The 13,660-nt window shown below is 56.8% G+C and overlaps 17 non-coding genes across 17 annotated transcripts; all 17 read right to left on the reverse strand.

Moving 5' to 3' along the window:
* Nucleotides 1–484: 484 nt before the first annotated feature.
* Nucleotides 485–675, reverse strand: LOC136958423 (U2 spliceosomal RNA). The gene has a single exon (XR_010878683.1). It is a non-coding gene; the product is annotated as a U2 spliceosomal RNA (small nuclear RNA).
* A 536-nt stretch (nucleotides 676–1,211) lies between these two features.
* LOC136958347 (U5 spliceosomal RNA) lies at nucleotides 1,212–1,329 on the reverse strand. The gene has a single exon (XR_010878610.1). It is a non-coding gene; the product is annotated as a U5 spliceosomal RNA (small nuclear RNA).
* Nucleotides 1,330–2,084: 755 nt separating this feature from the next.
* On the reverse strand, nucleotides 2,085–2,275 carry LOC136958153 (U2 spliceosomal RNA). Its single transcript, XR_010878434.1, has one exon. It is a non-coding gene; the product is annotated as a U2 spliceosomal RNA (small nuclear RNA).
* A 536-nt stretch (nucleotides 2,276–2,811) lies between these two features.
* Nucleotides 2,812–2,929, reverse strand: LOC136958348 (U5 spliceosomal RNA). The gene has a single exon (XR_010878611.1). It is a non-coding gene; the product is annotated as a U5 spliceosomal RNA (small nuclear RNA).
* Nucleotides 2,930–3,679: 750 nt separating this feature from the next.
* Nucleotides 3,680–3,870, reverse strand: LOC136958156 (U2 spliceosomal RNA). The gene has a single exon (XR_010878436.1). It is a non-coding gene; the product is annotated as a U2 spliceosomal RNA (small nuclear RNA).
* A 536-nt stretch (nucleotides 3,871–4,406) lies between these two features.
* On the reverse strand, nucleotides 4,407–4,524 carry LOC136958349 (U5 spliceosomal RNA). Its single transcript, XR_010878612.1, has one exon. It is a non-coding gene; the product is annotated as a U5 spliceosomal RNA (small nuclear RNA).
* A 752-nt stretch (nucleotides 4,525–5,276) lies between these two features.
* Nucleotides 5,277–5,467, reverse strand: LOC136958157 (U2 spliceosomal RNA). The gene has a single exon (XR_010878437.1). It is a non-coding gene; the product is annotated as a U2 spliceosomal RNA (small nuclear RNA).
* A 536-nt stretch (nucleotides 5,468–6,003) lies between these two features.
* Nucleotides 6,004–6,121, reverse strand: LOC136958350 (U5 spliceosomal RNA). Its single transcript, XR_010878613.1, has one exon. It is a non-coding gene; the product is annotated as a U5 spliceosomal RNA (small nuclear RNA).
* A 756-nt stretch (nucleotides 6,122–6,877) lies between these two features.
* Nucleotides 6,878–7,068, reverse strand: LOC136958158 (U2 spliceosomal RNA). The gene has a single exon (XR_010878438.1). It is a non-coding gene; the product is annotated as a U2 spliceosomal RNA (small nuclear RNA).
* Nucleotides 7,069–7,604: 536 nt separating this feature from the next.
* On the reverse strand, nucleotides 7,605–7,722 carry LOC136958351 (U5 spliceosomal RNA). Its single transcript, XR_010878614.1, has one exon. It is a non-coding gene; the product is annotated as a U5 spliceosomal RNA (small nuclear RNA).
* A 751-nt stretch (nucleotides 7,723–8,473) lies between these two features.
* LOC136958159 (U2 spliceosomal RNA) lies at nucleotides 8,474–8,664 on the reverse strand. Its single transcript, XR_010878439.1, has one exon. It is a non-coding gene; the product is annotated as a U2 spliceosomal RNA (small nuclear RNA).
* Nucleotides 8,665–9,200: 536 nt separating this feature from the next.
* On the reverse strand, nucleotides 9,201–9,318 carry LOC136958352 (U5 spliceosomal RNA). Its single transcript, XR_010878615.1, has one exon. It is a non-coding gene; the product is annotated as a U5 spliceosomal RNA (small nuclear RNA).
* A 753-nt stretch (nucleotides 9,319–10,071) lies between these two features.
* LOC136958160 (U2 spliceosomal RNA) lies at nucleotides 10,072–10,262 on the reverse strand. The gene has a single exon (XR_010878440.1). It is a non-coding gene; the product is annotated as a U2 spliceosomal RNA (small nuclear RNA).
* A 404-nt stretch (nucleotides 10,263–10,666) lies between these two features.
* On the reverse strand, nucleotides 10,667–10,784 carry LOC136958353 (U5 spliceosomal RNA). Its single transcript, XR_010878616.1, has one exon. It is a non-coding gene; the product is annotated as a U5 spliceosomal RNA (small nuclear RNA).
* A 755-nt stretch (nucleotides 10,785–11,539) lies between these two features.
* LOC136958162 (U2 spliceosomal RNA) lies at nucleotides 11,540–11,730 on the reverse strand. The gene has a single exon (XR_010878441.1). It is a non-coding gene; the product is annotated as a U2 spliceosomal RNA (small nuclear RNA).
* Nucleotides 11,731–12,266: 536 nt separating this feature from the next.
* On the reverse strand, nucleotides 12,267–12,384 carry LOC136958355 (U5 spliceosomal RNA). The gene has a single exon (XR_010878618.1). It is a non-coding gene; the product is annotated as a U5 spliceosomal RNA (small nuclear RNA).
* A 751-nt stretch (nucleotides 12,385–13,135) lies between these two features.
* Nucleotides 13,136–13,326, reverse strand: LOC136958163 (U2 spliceosomal RNA). Its single transcript, XR_010878442.1, has one exon. It is a non-coding gene; the product is annotated as a U2 spliceosomal RNA (small nuclear RNA).
* Between the last annotated feature and the right edge of the window lie 334 nt (nucleotides 13,327–13,660).

The following is a 13,660-nucleotide window of genomic DNA, read 5'->3' on the forward strand; positions in this document are numbered from 1 at the left end:
CACGGCGATAAAAAACTCATTCCGATTGCCTTCCAGTTTTTCACCTCGGCCCCGCTGAATGTCAGCCAGCTCTCTCTCTCTCTCTCTCTCTCTCTCTCTCTCTCTCTCTCTCTCTCTCTGTCACTCACTCACTCAGTCACTCACTCAGTCACTCACTCACTCAGTCACTCACTTTTTTTTTGTTTTTTTTTTTTTTTGTTTTTTTTTATCTAAAAGGGCGGGAAAACGCCACCGGCCGACAGGGCTCCGCCCACACCCCCTTTTCACCCCGTTTTTTTGGTAGGGATCGCTTGTTCCGCTTTGTTGGGGCCCCCCCCCCCCCCCTTTTGAGGGTTTTTTGACCCTCACCCCAAAAACCCTAGCCCTAACCTAAACCCCTCTCCCCCAAACCTCACTCATTCAGACATTCCCTCCTTCCCTCCCTCCTTCCTTCCTTCCCTCCCTCCCTCCCTCCCTCACTAGCTTTTCTCTTTGACACGCTTAGAAAGATTGCACCCTTCCCGGAGACGCTGCAATACCGGGGCGATGCGCGGAGCGGACGGAGCGAGCCCCTGTTCCGACTCCCTGTTGCAAAAATCCGTTTAATATGTTGTCCTCGCATGGAGGACATATCAGATATTAAACTGATAAGAACAGATACTACACTTGATCTTAGCCAAAAGGCCGAGAAGCGATGACCGCATTATCGGACGCCCCCGGCGCGCGGACCCTCCGTGCACCACCTGGGCCGCTCGGTCACCACACCGAGAACGGCCGAAACCACGGAAGCGGAAAGCCGAGGCCAAAAGCCGCAGGACAAGCAGGGACGGAAGCGGAAAGCCGAGGCCAAAAGCCGCAGGACAAGCAGGGACGGAAGCGGAAAGCCGAGGCCAAAAGCCGCAGGACAAGCAGGGACGGAAGCGGAAAGCCGAGGCCAAAAGCCGCAGGACAAGCAGGGACGGAAGCGGAAAGCCGAGGCCAAAAGCCGCAGGACAAGCAGGGACGGAAGCGGAAAGCCGAGGCCAAAAGCCGCAGGACAAGCAGGGACGGAAGCGGAAAGCCGAGGCCAAAAGCCGCAGGACAAGCAGGGACGGAAGCGGAAAGCCGAGGAAAAGGCAACAGAATTGAAACAGCTACAGAAGAAGCAAAGACAAAACCTGCCTTACCCGCAGGCACGCACCTAACCCCAAAGCCAACCTCACCCTGCTTTTGTCACAAGTCCATCAGGCTCTGCCCTCCCTCGGGCAAAGCCTCCCAAAAATACCACGTTCCACTCGTCGGCGCTCCCCTCCACGGAAGTCTTTAGTAAAAGGCGAAAGGCTTGTGCGTGCTGAAGGGGAACCAGAGCGTCGATTTGAAACGACCCAAACGGCCTACCCCCAACCCCTCCGTTGGCCCTGACTCACCCGTCCGCGGGGGCGAACCGGGGAGAACCGGGGCGAACCGCATCCTTCTCGGGAAAAAAAAGGCGCGGAAACGCCACGGGCCGCAGAGGGGCTCGGCCCGCCCGCTTGGCTTTTCTTTCCTTACCGCACTTTCTCCATTTCATTGATGGCTTTTTCTCCATTAAGATCCGTACGTGTTTATCGTATGCGCCTTCCAGCCAGTCCACTCCGTGTTGGTGTCGACTGACACGGCGATAAAAAACTCATTCCGATTGCCTTCCAGTTTTTCACCTCGGCCCCGCTGAATGTCAGCCAGCTCTCTCTCTCTCTCTCTCTCTCTCTCTCTCTCTCTCTCTCTCTCTCTGTCACTCACTCACTCAGTCACTCACTCAGTCACTCACTCACTCAGTCACTCACTTTTTTTTTGTTTTTTTTTTTTTTTTATCTAAAAGGGCGGGAAAACGCCACCGGCCGACAGGGCTCCGCCCACACCCCCTTTTCACCCCGTTTTTTTGGTAGGGATCGCTTGTTCCGCTTTGTTGGGGCCCCCCCCCCCCCCCTTTTGAGGGTTTTTTGACCCTCACCCCAAAAACCCTAGCCCTAACCTAAACCCCTCTCCCCCAAACCTCACTCATTCAGACATTCCCTCCTTCCCTCCCTCCTTCCTTCCTTCCCTCCCTCCCTCCCTCCCTCACTAGCTTTTCTCTTTGACACGCTTAGAAAGATTGCACCCTTCCCGGAGACGCTGCAATACCGGGGCGATGCGCGGAGCGGACGGAGCGAGCCCCTGTTCCGACTCCCTGTTGCAAAAATCCGTTTAATATGTTGTCCTCGCATGGAGGACATATCAGATATTAAACTGATAAGAACAGATACTACACTTGATCTGAGCCAAAAGGCCGAGAAGCGATGACCGCATTATCGGACGCCCCCGGCGCGCGGACCCTCCGTGCACCACCTGGGCCGCTCGGTCACCACACCGAGAACGGCCGAAACCACGGAAGCGGAAAGCCGAGGCCAAAAGCCGCAGGACAAGCAGGGACGGAAGCGGAAAGCCGAGGCCAAAAGCCGCAGGACAAGCAGGGACGGAAGCGGAAAGCCGAGGCCAAAAGCCGCAGGACAAGCAGGGACGGAAGCGGAAAGCCGAGGCCAAAAGCCGCAGGACAAGCAGGGACGGAAGCGGAAAGCCGAGGCCAAAAGCCGCAGGACAAGCAGGGACGGAAGCGGAAAGCCGAGGCCAAAAGCCGCAGGACAAGCAGGGACGGAAGCGGAAAGCCGAGGCCAAAAGCCGCAGGACAAGCAGGGACGGAAGCGGAAAGCCGAGGAAAAGGCAACAGAATTGAAACAGCTACAGAAGAAGCAAAGACAAAACCTGCCTTACCCGCAGGCACGCACCTAACCCCAAAGCCAACCTCACCCTGCTTTTGTCACAAGTCCATCAGGCTCTGCCCTCCCTCGGGCAAAGCCTCCCAAAAATACCACGTTCCACTCGTCGGCGCTCCCCTCCACGGAAGTCTTTAGTAAAAGGCGAAAGGCTTGTGCGTGCTGAAGGGGAACCAGAGCGTCGATTTGAAACGACCCAAACGGCCTACCCCCAACCCCTCCGTTGGCCCTGACTCACCCGTCCGCGGGGGCGAACCGGGGAGAACCGGGGCGAACCGCATCCTTCTCGGGAAAAAAAAGGCGCGGAAACGCCACGGGCCGCAGAGGGGCTCGGCCCGCCCGCTTGGCTTTTCTTTCCTTACCGCACTTTCTCCATTTCATTGATGGCTTTTTCTCCATTAAGATCCGTACGTGTTTATCGTATGCGCCTTCCAGCCAGTCCACTCCGTGTTGGTGTCGACTGACACGGCGATAAAAAACTCATTCCGATTGCCTTCCAGTTTTTCACCTCGGCCCCGCTGAATGTCAGCCAGCTCTCTCTCTCTCTCTCTCTCTCTCTCTCTCTCTCTCTCTCTCTGTCACTCACTCACTCAGTCACTCACTCAGTCACTCACTCACTCAGTCACTCACTTTTTTTTTGTTTTTTGTTTTTTTTTATCTAAAAGGGCGGGAAAACGCCACCGGCCGACAGGGCTCCGCCCACACCCCCTTTTCACCCCGTTTTTTTGGTAGGGATCGCTTGTTCCGCTTTGTTGGGGCCCCCCCCCCCCCCTTTTGAGGGTTTTTTGACCCTCACCCCAAAAACCCTAGCCCTAACCTAAACCCCTCTCCCCCAAACCTCACTCATTCAGACATTCCCTCCTTCCCTCCCTCCTTCCTTCCTTCCCTCCCTCCCTCCCTCCCTCACTAGCTTTTCTCTTTGACACGCTTAGAAAGATTGCACCCTTCCCGGAGACGCTGCAATACCGGGGCGATGCGCGGAGCGGACGGAGCGAGCCCCTGTTCCGACTCCCTGTTGCAAAAATCCGTTTAATATGTTGTCCTCGCATGGAGGACATATCAGATATTAAACTGATAAGAACAGATACTACACTTGATCTGAGCCAAAAGGCCGAGAAGCGATGACCGCATTATCGGACGCCCCCGGCGCGCGGACCCTCCGTGCACCACCTGGGCCGCTCGGTCACCACACCGAGAACGGCCGAAACCACGGAAGCGGAAAGCCGAGGCCAAAAGCCGCAGGACAAGCAGGGACGGAAGCGGAAAGCCGAGGCCAAAAGCCGCAGGACAAGCAGGGACGGAAGCGGAAAGCCGAGGCCAAAAGCCGCAGGACAAGCAGGGACGGAAGCGGAAAGCCGAGGCCAAAAGCCGCAGGACAAGCAGGGACGGAAGCGGAAAGCCGAGGCCAAAAGCCGCAGGACAAGCAGGGACGGAAGCGGAAAGCCGAGGCCAAAAGCCGCAGGACAAGCAGGGACGGAAGCGGAAAGCCGAGGCCAAAAGCCGCAGGACAAGCAGGGACGGAAGCGGAAAGCCGAGGAAAAGGCAACAGAATTGAAACAGCTACAGAAGAAGCAAAGACAAAACCTGCCTTACCCGCAGGCACGCACCTAACCCCAAAGCCAACCTCACCCTGCTTTTGTCACAAGTCCATCAGGCTCTGCCCTCCCTCGGGCAAAGCCTCCCAAAAATACCACGTTCCACTCGTCGGCGCTCCCCTCCACGGAAGTCTTTAGTAAAAGGCGAAAGGCTTGTGCGTGCTGAAGGGGAACCAGAGCGTCGATTTGAAACGACCCAAACGGCCTACCCCCAACCCCTCCGTTGGCCCTGACTCACCCGTCCGCGGGGGCGAACCGGGGAGAACCGGGGCGAACCGCATCCTTCTCGGGAAAAAAAAGGCGCGGAAACGCCACGGGCCGCAGAGGGGCTCGGCCCGCCCGCTTGGCTTTTCTTTCCTTACCGCACTTTCTCCATTTCATTGATGGCTTTTTCTCCATTAAGATCCGTACGTGTTTATCGTATGCGCCTTCCAGCCAGTCCACTCCGTGTTGGTGTCGACTGACACGGCGATAAAAAACTCATTCCGATTGCCTTCCAGTTTTTCACCTCGGCCCCGCTGAATGTCAGCCAGCTCTCTCTCTCTCTCTCTCTCTCTCTCTCTCTCTCTCTCTCTCTGTCACTCACTCACTCAGTCACTCACTCAGTCACTCACTCACTCAGTCACTCACTTTTTTTTTGTTTTTTTTTTTTTTTTTATCTAAAAGGGCGGGAAAACGCCACCGGCCGACAGGGCTCCGCCCACACCCCCTTTTCACCCCGTTTTTTTGGTAGGGATCGCTTGTTCCGCTTTGTTGGGGCCCCCCCCCCCCCCCTTTTGAGGGTTTTTTGACCCTCACCCCAAAAACCCTAGCCCTAACCTAAACCCCTCTCCCCCAAACCTCACTCATTCAGACATTCCCTCCTTCCCTCCCTCCTTCCTTCCTTCCCTCCCTCCCTCCCTCCCTCACTAGCTTTTCTCTTTGACACGCTTAGAAAGATTGCACCCTTCCCGGAGACGCTGCAATACCGGGGCGATGCGCGGAGCGGACGGAGCGAGCCCCTGTTCCGACTCCCTGTTGCAAAAATCCGTTTAATATGTTGTCCTCGCATGGAGGACATATCAGATATTAAACTGATAAGAACAGATACTACACTTGATCTGAGCCAAAAGGCCGAGAAGCGATGACCGCATTATCGGACGCCCCCGGCGCGCGGACCCTCCGTGCACCACCTGGGCCGCTCGGTCACCACACCGAGAACGGCCGAAACCACGGAAGCGGAAAGCCGAGGCCAAAAGCCGCAGGACAAGCAGGGACGGAAGCGGAAAGCCGAGGCCAAAAGCCGCAGGACAAGCAGGGACGGAAGCGGAAAGCCGAGGCCAAAAGCCGCAGGACAAGCAGGGACGGAAGCGGAAAGCCGAGGCCAAAAGCCGCAGGACAAGCAGGGACGGAAGCGGAAAGCCGAGGCCAAAAGCCGCAGGACAAGCAGGGACGGAAGCGGAAAGCCGAGGCCAAAAGCCGCAGGACAAGCAGGGACGGAAGCGGAAAGCCGAGGCCAAAAGCCGCAGGACAAGCAGGGACGGAAGCGGAAAGCCGAGGAAAAGGCAACAGAATTGAAACAGCTACAGAAGAAGCAAAGACAAAACCTGCCTTACCCGCAGGCACGCACCTAACCCCAAAGCCAACCTCACCCTGCTTTTGTCACAAGTCCATCAGGCTCTGCCCTCCCTCGGGCAAAGCCTCCCAAAAATACCACGTTCCACTCGTCGGCGCTCCCCTCCACGGAAGTCTTTAGTAAAAGGCGAAAGGCTTGTGCGTGCTGAAGGGGAACCAGAGCGTCGATTTGAAACGACCCAAACGGCCTACCCCCAACCCCTCCGTTGGCCCTGACTCACCCGTCCGCGGGGGCGAACCGGGGAGAACCGGGGCGAACCGCATCCTTCTCGGGAAAAAAAAGGCGCGGAAACGCCACGGGCCGCAGAGGGGCTCGGCCCGCCCGCTTGGCTTTTCTTTCCTTACCGCACTTTCTCCATTTCATTGATGGCTTTTTCTCCATTAAGATCCGTACGTGTTTATCGTATGCGCCTTCCAGCCAGTCCACTCCGTGTTGGTGTCGACTGACACGGCGATAAAAAACTCATTCCGATTGCCTTCCAGTTTTTCACCTCGGCCCCGCTGAATGTCAGCCAGCTCTCTCTCTCTCTCTCTCTCTCTCTCTCTCTCTCTCTCTCTCTCTCTGTCACTCACTCACTCAGTCACTCACTCAGTCACTCACTCACTCAGTCACTCACTTTTTTTTTGTTTTTTTTTTTTTTTTTATCTAAAAGGGCGGGAAAACGCCACCGGCCGACAGGGCTCCGCCCACACCCCCTTTTCACCCCGTTTTTTTGGTAGGGATCGCTTGTTCCGCTTTGTTGGGGCCCCCCCCCCCCCCCTTTTGAGGGTTTTTTGACCCTCACCCCAAAAACCCTAGCCCTAACCTAAACCCCTCTCCCCCAAACCTCACTCATTCAGACATTCCCTCCTTCCCTCCCTCCTTCCTTCCTTCCCTCCCTCCCTCCCTCCCTCACTAGCTTTTCTCTTTGACACGCTTAGAAAGATTGCACCCTTCCCGGAGACGCTGCAATACCGGGGCGATGCGCGGAGCGGACGGAGCGAGCCCCTGTTCCGACTCCCTGTTGCAAAAATCCGTTTAATATGTTGTCCTCGCATGGAGGACATATCAGATATTAAACTGATAAGAACAGATACTACACTTGATCTGAGCCAAAAGGCCGAGAAGCGATGACCGCATTATCGGACGCCCCCGGCGCGCGGACCCTCCGTGCACCACCTGGGCCGCTCGGTCACCACACCGAGAACGGCCGAAACCACGGAAGCGGAAAGCCGAGGCCAAAAGCCGCAGGACAAGCAGGGACGGAAGCGGAAAGCCGAGGCCAAAAGCCGCAGGACAAGCAGGGACGGAAGCGGAAAGCCGAGGCCAAAAGCCGCAGGACAAGCAGGGACGGAAGCGGAAAGCCGAGGCCAAAAGCCGCAGGACAAGCAGGGACGGAAGCGGAAAGCCGAGGCCAAAAGCCGCAGGACAAGCAGGGACGGAAGCGGAAAGCCGAGGCCAAAAGCCGCAGGACAAGCAGGGACGGAAGCGGAAAGCCGAGGCCAAAAGCCGCAGGACAAGCAGGGACGGAAGCGGAAAGCCGAGGAAAAGGCAACAGAATTGAAACAGCTACAGAAGAAGCAAAGACAAAACCTGCCTTACCCGCAGGCACGCACCTAACCCCAAAGCCAACCTCACCCTGCTTTTGTCACAAGTCCATCAGGCTCTGCCCTCCCTCGGGCAAAGCCTCCCAAAAATACCACGTTCCACTCGTCGGCGCTCCCCTCCACGGAAGTCTTTAGTAAAAGGCGAAAGGCTTGTGCGTGCTGAAGGGGAACCAGAGCGTCGATTTGAAACGACCCAAACGGCCTACCCCCAACCCCTCCGTTGGCCCTGACTCACCCGTCCGCGGGGGCGAACCGGGGAGAACCGGGGCGAACCGCATCCTTCTCGGGAAAAAAAAGGCGCGGAAACGCCACGGGCCGCAGAGGGGCTCGGCCCGCCCGCTTGGCTTTTCTTTCCTTACCGCACTTTCTCCATTTCATTGATGGCTTTTTCTCCATTAAGATCCGTACGTGTTTATCGTATGCGCCTTCCAGCCAGTCCACTCCGTGTTGGTGTCGACTGACACGGCGATAAAAAACTCATTCCGATTGCCTTCCAGTTTTTCACCTCGGCCCCGCTGAATGTCAGCCAGCTCTCTCTCTCTCTCTCTCTCTCTCTCTCTCTCTCTCTCTCTCTGTCACTCACTCACTCAGTCACTCACTCAGTCACTCACTCACTCAGTCACTCACTTTTTTTTTGTTTTTTTTTTTTTTTTATCTAAAAGGGCGGGAAAACGCCACCGGCCGACAGGGCTCCGCCCACACCCCCTTTTCACCCCGTTTTTTTGGTAGGGATCGCTTGTTCCGCTTTGTTGGGGCCCCCCCCCCCCCCCTTTTGAGGGTTTTTTGACCCTCACCCCAAAAACCCTAGCCCTAACCTAAACCCCTCTCCCCCAAACCTCACTCATTCAGACATTCCCTCCTTCCCTCCCTCCTTCCTTCCTTCCCTCCCTCCCTCCCTCCCTCACTAGCTTTTCTCTTTGACACGCTTAGAAAGATTGCACCCTTCCCGGAGACGCTGCAATACCGGGGCGATGCGCGGAGCGGACGGAGCGAGCCCCTGTTCCGACTCCCTGTTGCAAAAATCCGTTTAATATGTTGTCCTCGCATGGAGGACATATCAGATATTAAACTGATAAGAACAGATACTACACTTGATCTGAGCCAAAAGGCCGAGAAGCGATGACCGCATTATCGGACGCCCCCGGCGCGCGGACCCTCCGTGCACCACCTGGGCCGCTCGGTCACCACACCGAGAACGGCCGAAACCACGGAAGCGGAAAGCCGAGGCCAAAAGCCGCAGGACAAGCAGGGACGGAAGCGGAAAGCCGAGGCCAAAAGCCGCAGGACAAGCAGGGACGGAAGCGGAAAGCCGAGGCCAAAAGCCGCAGGACAAGCAGGGACGGAAGCGGAAAGCCGAGGCCAAAAGCCGCAGGACAAGCAGGGACGGAAGCGGAAAGCCGAGGCCAAAAGCCGCAGGACAAGCAGGGACGGAAGCGGAAAGCCGAGGCCAAAAGCCGCAGGACAAGCAGGGACGGAAGCGGAAAGCCGAGGCCAAAAGCCGCAGGACAAGCAGGGACGGAAGCGGAAAGCCGAGGAAAAGGCAACAGAATTGAAACAGCTACAGAAGAAGCAAAGACAAAACCTGCCTTACCCGCAGGCACGCACCTAACCCCAAAGCCAACCTCACCCTGCTTTTGTCACAAGTCCATCAGGCTCTGCCCTCCCTCGGGCAAAGCCTCCCAAAAATACCACGTTCCACTCGTCGGCGCTCCCCTCCACGGAAGTCTTTAGTAAAAGGCGAAAGGCTTGTGCGTGCTGAAGGGGAACCAGAGCGTCGATTTGAAACGACCCAAACGGCCTACCCCCAACCCCTCCGTTGGCCCTGACTCACCCGTCCGCGGGGGCGAACCGGGGAGAACCGGGGCGAACCGCATCCTTCTCGGGAAAAAAAAGGCGCGGAAACGCCACGGGCCGCAGAGGGGCTCGGCCCGCCCGCTTGGCTTTTCTTTCCTTACCGCACTTTCTCCATTTCATTGATGGCTTTTTCTCCATTAAGATCCGTACGTGTTTATCGTATGCGCCTTCCAGCCAGTCCACTCCGTGTTGGTGTCGACTGACACGGCGATAAAAAACTCATTCCGATTGCCTTCCAGTTTTTCACCTCGGCCCCGCTGAATGTCAGCCAGCTCTCTCTCTCTCTCTCTCTCTCTCTCTCTCTCTCTCTCTCTCTCTGTCACTCACTCACTCAGTCACTCACTCAGTCACTCACTCACTCAGTCACTCACTTTTTTTTTGTTTTTTTTTTTTTTTTATCTAAAAGGGCGGGAAAACGCCACCGGCCGACAGGGCTCCGCCCACACCCCCTTTTCACCCCGTTTTTTTGGTAGGGATCGCTTGTTCCGCTTTGTTGGGGCCCCCCCCCCCCCCCTTTTGAGGGTTTTTTGACCCTCACCCCAAAAACCCTAGCCCTAACCTAAACCCCTCTCCCCCAAACCTCACTCATTCAGACATTCCCTCCTTCCCTCCCTCCTTCCTTCCTTCCCTCCCTCCCTCCCTCCCTCACTAGCTTTTCTCTTTGACACGCTTAGAAAGATTGCACCCTTCCCGGAGACGCTGCAATACCGGGGCGATGCGCGGAGCGGACGGAGCGAGCCCCTGTTCCGACTCCCTGTTGCAAAAATCCGTTTAATATGTTGTCCTCGCATGGAGGACATATCAGATATTAAACTGATAAGAACAGATACTACACTTGATCTGAGCCAAAAGGCCGAGAAGCGATGACCGCATTATCGGACGCCCCCGGCGCGCGGACCCTCCGTGCACCACCTGGGCCGCTCGGTCACCACACCGAGAACGGCCGAAACCACGGAAGCGGAAAGCCGAGGCCAAAAGCCGCAGGACAAGCAGGGACGGAAGCGGAAAGCCGAGGCCAAAAGCCGCAGGACAAGCAGGGACGGAAGCGGAAAGCCGAGGCCAAAAGCCGCAGGACAAGCAGGGACGGAAGCGGAAAGCCGAGGCCAAAAGCCGCAGGACAAGCAGGGACGGAAGCGGAAAGCCGAGGAAAAGGCAACAGAATTGAAACAGCTACAGAAGAAGCAAAGACAAAACCTGCCTTACCCGCAGGCACGCACCTAACCCCAAAGCCAACCTCACCCTGCTTTTGTCACAAGTCCATCAGGCTCTGCCCTCCCTCGGGCAAAGCCTCCCAAAAATACCACGTTCCACTCGTCGGCGCTCCCCTCCACGGAAGTCTTTAGTAAAAGGCGAAAGGCTTGTGCGTGCTGAAGGGGAACCAGAGCGTCGATTTGAAACGACCCAAACGGCCTACCCCCAACCCCTCCGTTGGCCCTGACTCACCCGTCCGCGGGGGCGAACCGGGGAGAACCGGGGCGAACCGCATCCTTCTCGGGAAAAAAAAGGCGCGGAAACGCCACGGGCCGCAGAGGGGCTCGGCCCGCCCGCTTGGCTTTTCTTTCCTTACCGCACTTTCTCCATTTCATTGATGGCTTTTTCTCCATTAAGATCCGTACGTGTTTATCGTATGCGCCTTCCAGCCAGTCCACTCCGTGTTGGTGTCGACTGACACGGCGATAAAAAACTCATTCCGATTGCCTTCCAGTTTTTCACCTCGGCCCCGCTGAATGTCAGCCAGCTCTCTCTCTCTCTCTCTCTCTCTCTCTCTCTCTCTCTCTCTCTCTCTGTCACTCACTCACTCAGTCACTCACTCAGTCACTCACTCACTCAGTCACTCACTTTTTTTTTGTTTTTTTTTTTTTTTTATCTAAAAGGGCGGGAAAACGCCACCGGCCGACAGGGCTCCGCCCACACCCCCTTTTCACCCCGTTTTTTTGGTAGGGATCGCTTGTTCCGCTTTGTTGGGGCCCCCCCCCCCCCCCTTTTGAGGGTTTTTTGACCCTCACCCCAAAAACCCTAGCCCTAACCTAAACCCCTCTCCCCCAAACCTCACTCATTCAGACATTCCCTCCTTCCCTCCCTCCTTCCTTCCTTCCCTCCCTCCCTCCCTCCCTCACTAGCTTTTCTCTTTGACACGCTTAGAAAGATTGCACCCTTCCCGGAGACGCTGCAATACCGGGGCGATGCGCGGAGCGGACGGAGCGAGCCCCTGTTCCGACTCCCTGTTGCAAAAATCCGTTTAATATGTTGTCCTCGCATGGAGGACATATCAGATATTAAACTGATAAGAACAGATACTACACTTGATCTGAGCCAAAAGGCCGAGAAGCGATGACCGCATTATCGGACGCCCCCGGCGCGCGGACCCTCCGTGCACCACCTGGGCCGCTCGGTCACCACACCGAGAACGGCCGAAACCACGGAAGCGGAAAGCCGAGGCCAAAAGCCGCAGGACAAGCAGGGACGGAAGCGGAAAGCCGAGGCCAAAAGCCGCAGGACAAGCAGGGACGGAAGCGGAAAGCCGAGGCCAAAAGCCGCAGGACAAGCAGGGACGGAAGCGGAAAGCCGAGGCCAAAAGCCGCAGGACAAGCAGGGACGGAAGCGGAAAGCCGAGGCCAAAAGCCGCAGGACAAGCAGGGACGGAAGCGGAAAGCCGAGGCCAAAAGCCGCAGGACAAGCAGGGACGGAAGCGGAAAGCCGAGGCCAAAAGCCGCAGGACAAGCAGGGACGGAAGCGGAAAGCCGAGGAAAAGGCAACAGAATTGAAACAGCTACAGAAGAAGCAAAGACAAAACCTGCCTTACCCGCAGGCACGCACCTAACCCCAAAGCCAACCTCACCCTGCTTTTGTCACAAGTCCATCAGGCTCTGCCCTCCCTCGGGCAAAGCCTCCCAAAAATACCACGTTCCACTCGTCGGCGCTCCCCTCCACGGAAGTCTTTAGTAAAAGGCGAAAGGCTTGTGCGTGCTGAAGGGGAACCAGAGCGTCGATTTGAAACGACCCAAACGGCCTACCCCCAACCCCTCCGTTGGCCCTGACTCACCCGTCCGCGGGGGCGAACCGGGGAGAACCGGGGCGAACCGCATCCTTCTCGGGAAAAAAAAGGCGCGGAAACGCCACGGGCCGCAGAGGGGCTCGGCCCGCCCGCTTGGCTTTTCTTTCCTTACCGCACTTTCTCCATTTCATTGATGGCTTTTTCTCCATTAAGATCCGTACGTGTTTATCGTATGCGCCTTCCAGCCAGTCCACTCCGTGTTGGTGTCGACTGACACGGCGATAAAAAACTCATTCCGATTGCCTTCCAGTTTTTCACCTCGGCCCCGCTGAATGTCAGCCAGCTCTCTCTCTCTCTCTCTCTCTCTCTCTCTCTCTCTCTCTCTCTGTCACTCACTCACTCAGTCACTCACTCAGTCACTCACTCACTCAGTCACTCACTTTTTTTTTGTTTTTTTTTTTTTTTTATCTAAAAGGGCGGGAAAACGCCACCGGCCGACAGGGCTCCGCCCACACCCCCTTTTCACCCCGTTTTTTTGGTAGGGATCGCTTGTTCCGCTTTGTTGGGGCCCCCCCCCCCCCCCTTTTGAGGGTTTTTTGACCCTCACCCCAAAAACCCTAGCCCTAACCTAAACCCCTCTCCCCCAAACCTCACTCATTCAGACATTCCCTCCTTCCCTCCCTCCTTCCTTCCTTCCCTCCCTCCCTCCCTCCCTCACTAGCTTTTCTCTTTGACACGCTTAGAAAGATTGCACCCTTCCCGGAGACGCTGCAATACCGGGGCGATGCGCGGAGCGGACGGAGCGAGCCCCTGTTCCGACTCCCTGTTGCAAAAATCCGTTTAATATGTTGTCCTCGCATGGAGGACATATCAGATATTAAACTGATAAGAACAGATACTACACTTGATCTGAGCCAAAAGGCCGAGAAGCGATGACCGCATTATCGGACGCCCCCGGCGCGCGGACCCTCCGTGCACCACCTGGGCCGCTCGGTCACCACACCGAGAACGGCCGAAACCACGGAAGCGGAAAGCCGAGGCCAAAAGCCGCAGGACAAGCAGGGACGGAAGCGGAAAGCCGAGGCCAAAAGCCGCAGGACAAGCAGGGACGGAAGCGGAAAGCCGAGGCCAAAAGCCGCAGGACAAGCAGGGACGGAAGCGGAAAGCCGAGGCCAAAAGCCGCAGGACAAGCAGGGACGGAAGCGGAAAGCCGAGGCCAAAAGCCGCAGGACAAGCAGGGACGGAAGCGGAAAGCCGAGGCCAAAAGC

Source organism: Osmerus mordax, chromosome 15, assembly GCF_038355195.1.
Source record: "Osmerus mordax isolate fOsmMor3 chromosome 15, fOsmMor3.pri, whole genome shotgun sequence".
Taxonomy (NCBI): domain Eukaryota; kingdom Metazoa; phylum Chordata; class Actinopteri; order Osmeriformes; family Osmeridae; genus Osmerus; species Osmerus mordax.